General features: G+C 43.4%; 1 pseudogene; it reads left to right on the top strand.

Annotated features, from left to right (window-relative positions):
- The first annotated feature begins 7,009 nt into the window (after positions 1 to 7,009).
- On the top strand, positions 7,010 to 8,852 carry LOC136325770 (histone deacetylase 2 pseudogene; annotated as a pseudogene).
- Positions 8,853 to 9,483: the final 631 nt, after the last annotated feature.

A 9,483-nucleotide genomic window follows, 5' to 3' on the forward strand; every position in this document is an offset into this window, starting at 1 on the left:
ATAAAGAAATTTGATAACTAGCCTCAAGAACACGATTATTAGTTGAAGTATGAGCAGTAAATAGACTTTAATGTTGTTCTTTTTTCAAAATTTTTCTTTAAAGTTTTAAAGTAACTCAAATCTGAATTAATATGAGCACTATGTTTTGCCTTCAAATGCGCCTCAAGACGACCTCGTTTCATTGATTCGTTGGTCAAGCATTGCTGGCATAAAAGACAAAAAGGAATCCGCTCATCGTGAACAGCGGGTATGAACCCAAATTTTAAATATTCCTCTGAATATTGACGAGTTTTTTTCTTGCTTGCACCACTCATTTTACTATGGGCTATAATAAAAATAAGATCAATTAAAAACTAATATTAAAATATGTGTTAAAATATATTCGATGTGACATAGAGTAAACGTATACTAAAAATTCATATTTATTTAAATGTATATAACACATTTACTACACTACCACTGCAAATCAAAAGGTATCTATATTTTTTCCACTTGACAAAATTTTCTGGAAAGTTATGCTTCTAAAATTAAAATTGTCATGCATGCACTATTATAGCCCCAGTAATATTTATAAAATATTAGTGCTTTCTAGCCCTGATGCAAGAAGTACTTAATAAAGAGTTTAATATTGATAAAAATAAAATCAAATACTTACCAATTATATAATATCTATGCAATATATATATGTATATTTATTAAATCAATGAGCTTTTACAACAGTTTTGACTGACACTTATTTCAAATTAACACCAACTGAATGATGTGAAACACTACAGAAGTTGCGATGGGCTAATTAGGTGAGAATAACTGCGTTGTTTAGCGAGTTTTTAAAACGTCCGGGGTTCCCCCGCAGCAGACGGCACGCTCCGCGGTGAACCCAGGACGAAGTTTACTTGACGACGCCAATCACCCAGTTGATATTTTGGTCTCGTCAAACGAAATTATACTTAATAATTATTTACCACAATTATTTAAGAATTGCATTTTTTGTTAAATTTGGCACCGATATCTAGCATTGCATTTAAATGGCCTGGGGCGAAAGAGTTAAAATCGTGTTGAGTCCATTTTCAAATTGCCCCCCTTAACTATCGAATTGCCCCCCTGTGGGGCATGGGCCCCACATTGGGAAACATTGGATTAACCCTTTTCTCGAGCCAACGACCTTGGGTCCAAGCTGGTGAGCTTTGCTCAAACCAGATGAGCCTGCGCTCAAGCTGGTGACCTCGGGGTCTCAAACCTGGGTCCTCTGCATCCCAGTCCCAACACTCTATTCACTGCACCACCGCCTGGTCAGGCTATTCCTTTGTGTTTTTTTTGTTTGTTTGTTTTATGTTTTTTGTATTTTTCTGAAGCTGGAAACGGGGAGAGACAGTCAGACACACTCCCGCATGCGCCCGACCGGGATCCACCCGGCTCGCCCACCAGGGGTGACGCTCTGCCCACCAGGGGGCGATGCTCTGCCCCTCTGGGGCGTCGCTCTGCTGCGACCATAGCCACTCTAGCGCCTGGGGCAGAGGCCAAGGAGCCATCCCCAGCGCCCGGGCCATCTTTGCTCCAATGGAGCCTTGGCTGCGGGAGGGGAAGAGAGAGACAGAGAGGAAGGGGGGGGGGTGGAGAAGCAAATGAGCACTTCTCCTATGTGCCCTGGCCAGGAATTGAACCCAGGTCCCCCGCACGCCAGGCCGATGCTCTACCGCTGAGCCAACCGGCCAGGGCCGCTATTCCTTTGGGGTTTTTTTTTGTTAATTTTTTTTTTTTTTTTTTTTTTTTTACAGAGGCAGAGATAGACAAGGACAGACAGACAAGAACAGAGAGAGATGAGAAGCATCAATCATCAGTCTCTTGTTGCGCGTTGCGACTTAGTTGTTCATTGATTGCTTTCTCACATGTGCCTTGACCACGGGCCTTCAGCAGACCAAGTAACCCCCTGCTGGAGCCAGCGACCTTGGGTCCAAGCTGGTGAGCTCTTTGCTCAAGCCAGATGAGCCCGTGCTCAAGCTGGCGACCTCGGGGTCTCGAACCTGGGTCCTTCCGCATCCCAGTCCGATGCTCTATCCACTGTGCCACCACCTGGTCAGGCATATTCCTTTGTTTTTAATGATGTTTATTTACTTATAAGATTCTATTATTGATTTTTCTGTTTCTTTTTAATTTATTCTTTAATAGAATTTAATCTTAAGTAATGCTGGGTATTTAAAAAATAAATTGGTTCTCAAACTTCCTGAAGGATTAACAGTAGGCTCTTTGGAGCCAGTAGGAGCTGCTCCTCTCTCTCTGGTTGCCTGAGTTTAGGGGGCAGGAAGCCCCCATGATTGGGGACAGGCAGTGGCCGTGGAGACTGAGCAGCTGCTGTCACATCAGGGCTCACAGCACATCAAAGGGGTTTCATCTTTCCTCTTGGGCCAAACTACCATGACGTCATTACCGTTATCACTTGCATAAGCCGAGGATGAAGTTACTCAAGATCAATCATTGATCCCTTCCAGAACGAACCTGTGTCCTCACCATCCAAGCCTTCCAACATCTCCCACCCTTTACGTCGGAGCATTGACTTTTCTTCTTCCCAGGGCAACAGGGGAATTAGCTCTGGCCTTTGATTTGCTGTGATACCTTCAAATCGGGGGTGGGGGTGGGTTACAACACAGTTTTGTTCCTACCACAGTGATATAACCTGAATTTTGGTGTAAGTTGAAACACACCCTAGTCCAAGTCACTTACCTATCCTAACACAGTTGTAAAATCATAATCTAGAGCAGTGGTCCCCAACCCCCGGGCTGCGGACCGGTACCAGTCCATGGGCCATTTGGTATCGGTCCACAGAGAAAGAATAAATAACTTACATTATTTCCATTTTATTTATATTTAAGTCTGAACGATGTGTTATTTTTTAAAAAATGACCAGATTCCCTCTGTTACATCTAAGACTCACTCTTGATGCTTGTCTTGGTCACATGATACATTTATTCGTCCCACCCTAAAGGCCGGTCCATGAAAATATTTTCTGACATTAAACCGGTCTGTGGCCCAAAAAAGGTTGGGGACCACTGATCTAGAGCATAAAAACAGAACTAAGCCACAGAAAAAGGAAAAAGACATAAACACGCTGTACTGTACACTGCACTGTAGTAACAGAAAAAATGACAACAAATGAGTGTAATAAAGAATCCCTTACCTTTTATTCCTGTGATTGGCTCGCACACTGGAAGGGGCATTGCAAGGCAGGAGAGAGTGACCTATGGGGAGGAGGAAGCTGGAGAGGCAGGAGAACCTGCAGAAGGTGCTGGGGATACTGGGTCAGGGGAATCAGGATTGCCTAAGGAACATGCAGGAGATGCTGGAGATGATTCTCCTTGTACTACAGGTGTTTCATCTTGAGAAGCAGCTGATGTAGAGGGTACAGGATCTGTTTCAGGCCTCTCTACCTTCTTAAAGAATTATTCCTGGCTAGTCTGGAAGATTGATGGCTTTTTCTAACCAAACTAGTTCTCCCACATAGTTGGTAAGTACGACACTCGGCGTAAGCCAAAACACTCATGTCTCTATTTTTTTTTAGTTTAGTTTTTTTTTTTTTTTTTTTTTTGCATTTTTCTGAAGCTGGAAACAGGGAGAGACAGTCAGACTCCCGCATGCGCCCGACCGGGATCCACCCGGCACGCCCACCAGGGGCGACGCTCTGCCCACCAGGGGGCGATGCTCTGCCCATCCTGGGCGTCGCCATGTTGCGACCCTCCTGGGTGTCGTCATGTTGCGACCAGAGCCACTCTAGCGCCTGGGGCAAAGGCCACAGAGCCATCCCCAGCACCCAGGCCATCTTTGCTCCAATGGAGCCTTGGCTGCGGGAGGGGAAGAGAGAGACAGAGAGGAAGGTGCGGCGGAGGGGTGGAGAAGCAAATGGGCGCTTCTCCTATGTGCCCTGGCCGGGAATCGAACCCGGGTCCTCTGCACGCTAGGCCGACGCTCTACCGCTGAGCCAACCGGCCAGGGCCTATTTTTTTTTAGTTTTTATGAGAGTGTCATAAACTTGAAATGTCATATGTCAAGACTGTTGTAACCCAAGGACACTCTGTATATTGCTTAACCTCTCTGAGCCTCCCTTCCCAATTTTGAATACAGTGTTAGGGAGAGCTGTAGGAACAGAGTCTCTGCTGCCCACAGGGATAGGAGTGCCTGTGTCCATTGCTTTGCATTGAGCACAACCCTGGTAGGTAGGTGTTATTATTGTGCCCCAGGAATCTGGTGCTCAGGGAAGCGAAGTGGTCATACTAATAAGTCGTGACATTGAGATTCATTCCTCTTTATTCCTTGTCTAATTAAAAAAAATTCCCCATTGATTTGGGAAGAGAGAGAGAAGAGAGAGAGAGAGAGAGAGAGAGAGAGAGAGAAGCATCAGCTCACTGTTTTACTTAGCTGTTCCATTTAGTTGTGTAATCATCAATTGCATGCCCTGACTGAGAAATCGAACCTGCAACCTAAGTGCGCTAGAACTGCACTTCTCCCACTGAGCCATGCAGCCAGGGCCCAATTCATCCTATTTTTCTGGTGTGTATATACCACTGCCTCGGGAGACCCTCAGCCCAAGGTCACTGGCTCGAGCGAGGGGTCACTTGCTCTGCTGTAGTCCCCCCCATCAAGGTACATATGAAAAAGCAATTAATGAACTAAGGTGCTGAAACAAAGAATTGATGCTTTTCATCTCTCTCCCTTCCTGTGTGTCCCTATCTCTCTCTCTCTCTGACTCTCTCTCTGTCAAAAACAAAAATATTTTGTTGTTTTAAATTCTATTTATATAAAATATCCAGCCTGACCAAGCGGTGGCACAGTGGGTAGAGTGTCAGACTAGGATGCAGAGGACCCAGGTTCAAAACCCCAAGGTCACCAGCTTGAGTGGAGATCATAGACATGACCCCATGGTTGCTGGCTTGAGCCCAAAAGGTTGCTGGCTTGAAGCCCAATGTTGCTGGCTTGAGCCCAAGGTCACTGGCTCGAGCGAGGGGTCACTTGCTCTGCTGTAGACCCCCACCTCATCAAGGCACATATGAGAAAGTAATCAATGAACAACTAAGGTGTCGCAAAAGAGAATTGATGCTTGTCATCTCTCTCCCTTCCTGCCTGCCTGTCCCTATCTGTCTTTCTCTGTCTCTGTCTCTCTCTCTCTCATACACACACACACACACACACACACACACACAAGAAAAAAAATCCAGGATAGGTACATCCATAGAGACAGAATGCAGATTGGTGGTGGCCAGGGGTGGGGGTGGGGAAAATGAAGAGTGACTGCTCAGTGGGCTTAGGGTTCCCATTTGGGTGATGAACATGTTTTGGAACTAGACAGAGGTGGTGGTCACACAACACTGTAAATTTGCTAAACACCACTGAATTGTCCCCTTAAAAAATGGTTAATTTTATGCTCGTCTCAATTTAAAAAACTTGTATTGGTTTTAAAATGTTCTTTATGATTGTGTACATTTGTTGAAATCGGGAAATAATATGTTACTGAAGATTAATGTACATGAAAAAGTGCGAAATGTTTGCACCTCGGAATTTTCACAAACTGAATGCACCAATTTAACCAGCTCAGATGTGTTTTATTTTATTCTTTAGAATAGAATTAATACAATTAAAAAATTTTTATTTATTCATTTTAGAGAAAGAGAGAGAGAGAAGGGGGGAGGAGCAGGAAGCATCCATTTTCATATGTGCCCTGATCAGGCAAGCCCAGGGCTTTGAACTGGTGACTTCAGTGTTCTAGCTCAACACTTTATCCACGGCGCTACCCCAGGTCAGGCCAGAATTAATGCAATTTAAGTGAGGGGGGGGAAAGAGAAAATATACATACTTAAAAGTTAAAAAAAGGGCCTGACCTGCGGTGGCGCAGTGGGATAAAGCGTCGACCTGGAACACTGAGGTCGCCGGTTCGAAACCTTGGGCTTGCCTGGTCAAGGCACATATGGGAGTTGATGCTTCCTGCTCCTCCCCCTTCTCTCTCTCTCTCTGTCTCTCTCTCTCACTCCTCTCTCTCTCTAAAAAAAAAAAAAAAAAAAAAAGAAGGGCCCAGGTTCAAGACCCCGAGGTCCCCAGCTTGGGCGCGGGCTCATCTGGCCTGAGCAAAAAGCTCACCAGGCCTGACCTGTGGTGGCACAGTGGATAAAGCGTCGACCTGGAAACACTGAGGTTGCCAGTTCAAAACCCTGGGCTTGCCTGGTCAAGGCACATATGGGAGTTGAAGCTTCCTGCTCCTCTCTCTCTCTCTCTCTCTCTCTCTCAATCTTTCTATAATAAAAAAAAAAAAAAAAAAAAAAGTTAAAAAAGGAGGGAGGAGAAAATACAGAAATCAAACCCACCCATAATTCTTCATCCATTGGCAACCACCGTAGACAATATAAGCATACCAGACTACCTTCTGAAAACATATAAACATGTACAGATATGATACTTTCCTGTAACATAGTTTTTTACTTATGTTTTGTGAACACTGTTTTATTTTTTCCATATATTCTGGAGTGTTCTGGTTTGTCATATTTGAAGGACTAATATGCAGTTTGAAGTCTGGTTCAAAATACTCAAACTAATCATTATATGGCAATTCATTGGGAATCTCACAGTCAAGGGCCACTGCAGTCTCATATGTCCAAGAAATACCTACGTTCATCATTTTTGTGGGCCGGGTTTCATTTAAAGGCTATTTCATAATTACTTTAACCAAATGACAGGAAACAGCATCTGCAATGATCTATCTCACTTGAATGTACACTTTAACTTTAAAAACAAAATCATTGCCTGACCAGGCAGTGGCGCAGTAGGTAGTCTCGGATTGAGATGCGGAGGACCCGGGTTGGAGACCCCGAGGTCACCAGCTTGAGCACGGGTTCATCTGGTTTGATCAAAGCTCGCTAGCTTTCCTGGCCGGACCGAGTCTTCCCAACGCCCCCTCCTCTCCTCCCACGGGCCTGCCATTTCCGGCGAGACAGCCGCCCCTACCGGAGCCCCAGCCCTTTCACTCCCGCGGAGCCGAGCGGAGGCGGCAGCAGCAGCAGGAGGAGGAGCCCATGGCGTACAGTCAGGAAGGCGGCAAAAAGAAAGTGTGCTACTACTACGATGGTGATATTGGAAATTATTACTATGGACAGGGCCATCCTATGAAACCTCATAGAATCCGCATGACACATAACTTGCTGCTAAATTATGGCTTATATAGAAAAATGGAAATATACAGGCCCCATAAAGCCACTGCTGAAGAAATGACAAAATACCACAGTGATGAGTACATCAAATTTCTACGTTCAATAAGACCAGATAACATGTCTGAGTATAGTAAGCAGATGCAGAGATTTAATGTTGGAGAAGATTGTCCAGTGTTTGATGGACTCTTTGAGTTTTGTCAGCTCTCGACTGGTAGCTCAGTTGCTGAGGCTGTGAAGTCAAACCGACAGCAAACTGATATGGCTGTTAACTGGGCTGGAGGATTACATCATGCTAAGAAATCAGAAGCATCAGCATTCTGTTATGTTAATTATATTGTGCTTGCCATCCTTGAGTTACTAAAATATCATCAGAGAGTCTCATATATTGATATTGATATCCATCATGGTGATGGTGTTGAAGAAGCTTTTTATACAACAGATCGTGTAATGACTGTATCATTCCATAAATATGGGGAATACTTTCCGGGAACAGGAGACTTGAGGGATATAGGTGCAGGAAAAGGCAAGTACTATGCTGTCAATTTTCCAGTGAGAGATGGTATAGATGATGAGTCATATGGTCAGATATTTAAGCCTATTATCTCAAAGGTGATGGAGATGTATCAACCTAGTGCTGTGGTGTTACAGTGTGGTGCAGACTCACTATCTGGTGACAGACTTGGTTGCTTCAATCTAACAGTCAAAGGTCATGCTAAATGTGTAGAAGTTGTAAAAATCTCTTAATTTACCATTACTGATGCTTGGGGGAGGTGGATACACAATCCGGAACGTTGCTCGTTGTTGGACATATGAGACTGCAGTGGCCCTTTACTGTGAGATTCCCAATGAATTGCCATATAATGATTACTTTGAGTATTTTGGACCAGACTTCAAACTGCATATTAGTCCTTCAAATATGACAAACCAGAACACTCCAGAATATATGGAAAAAATAAAACAGCGTTTATTTGAAAATTTACGCATGTTACCTCATGCACCTGGTGTCCAAATGCAAGCTATTCCAGAAGATGCTGTTCATGAAGACAGTGGAGATGAAGATGGAGAGGATCCAGACAAGAGAATTTCTATTTGAGCATCAGACAAACGGATAGCTTGTGATGAAGAATTCTCAGATTCAGAGGATGAAGGAGAGGAGGCCGTAGAAATGTGGCTGATCATAAGAAAGGAGCAAAGAAAGCTAGAATTGAGGGAGACAAGAAGGAAACAGAGGACAAAAAAGCAGATGTTAAAGAAGAAGATAAATCCAAGGATAATAGTGGTGAAAAACAGATACCAAAGGAGCCAAATCAGAACAGCTCAGCAACCCTTGAATTTGAAAGTTTCTCCAATTTCAGAAAACATAAAACAATGAGAAAATATTGGGAAGAAAAGTTTTCTTTTTGAAGACTTCTGGCTTCATTTTATACTATTTTGGCATGGACTGTATTTATTTTCAAAATGGCTTTTTTTTTTGGATTTTGTTTTTGTTTTTCTTGGCAAGTTTAGTGTGAGTTTCTAATTATGAAGCAAAATTTTTTTCTCCACCATGCTTTATGTGATAGTATTTAAAATTGATGTGTTATTATGTCAAAAAAGCTGATCTATTAAAGAAGTAATTGGCCTTTCTGAGCTGATTTTTCCATCTTTTGTAATTATCTTTATTAAAAAATTGTACTTGAAAAAAAAAAAAGCTCACCAGCTTGGATCCAAGGTCACGGGCTTGAGCAAGGGGTTACTTGGTCTGCTGTAGCCCCCTGATCAAGGCACATATGAGAAAGCAATCAATGAACAATTAAAGTGCCACAATGAAAAATTGATGCTTCTCATCTCTCTCCGTTCCTGTCTGTTTGTTCCTATCTATCCCTCTCTCTGTCACTGTCAAAAAAAATATATTGTCAGACCTGTGGTGGCACAGTGGATAAAGCATCAACCTGGAAATGCTGAGGTCGCTGGTTCAAAACCCTGGGCTTGCCTGGTCAAGACACATATGAGAGTTGATGCTTCCTGCTCCTCCCCCTTCTCTCTCTCTGTATCTCCCTCTCTTCTCTCTCTCCCTCTCTCTCTCCTTTCTAAAATGAATAAATAAAATAAAAATAAATAAAAAATTATTGATTTTCATGAGCATAAGGAAGAGAGAGAGAGAAAGAGACAGGAACATCCAGCTGTTTCTGTATCCTGACTGGGGATTGAACTGGCAACTTCTGCACTTGGCGACAATGCTCTAACCAATCTTGTGGCAGGGCTGCTTTTTGTTTGTTTGTTTGTTGTTTGTTTTTAGAGAGAGAGACAGATAGAAAGG

Source organism: Saccopteryx bilineata, chromosome 2, assembly GCF_036850765.1.
Source record: "Saccopteryx bilineata isolate mSacBil1 chromosome 2, mSacBil1_pri_phased_curated, whole genome shotgun sequence".
NCBI classification, from domain to species: domain Eukaryota; kingdom Metazoa; phylum Chordata; class Mammalia; order Chiroptera; family Emballonuridae; genus Saccopteryx; species Saccopteryx bilineata.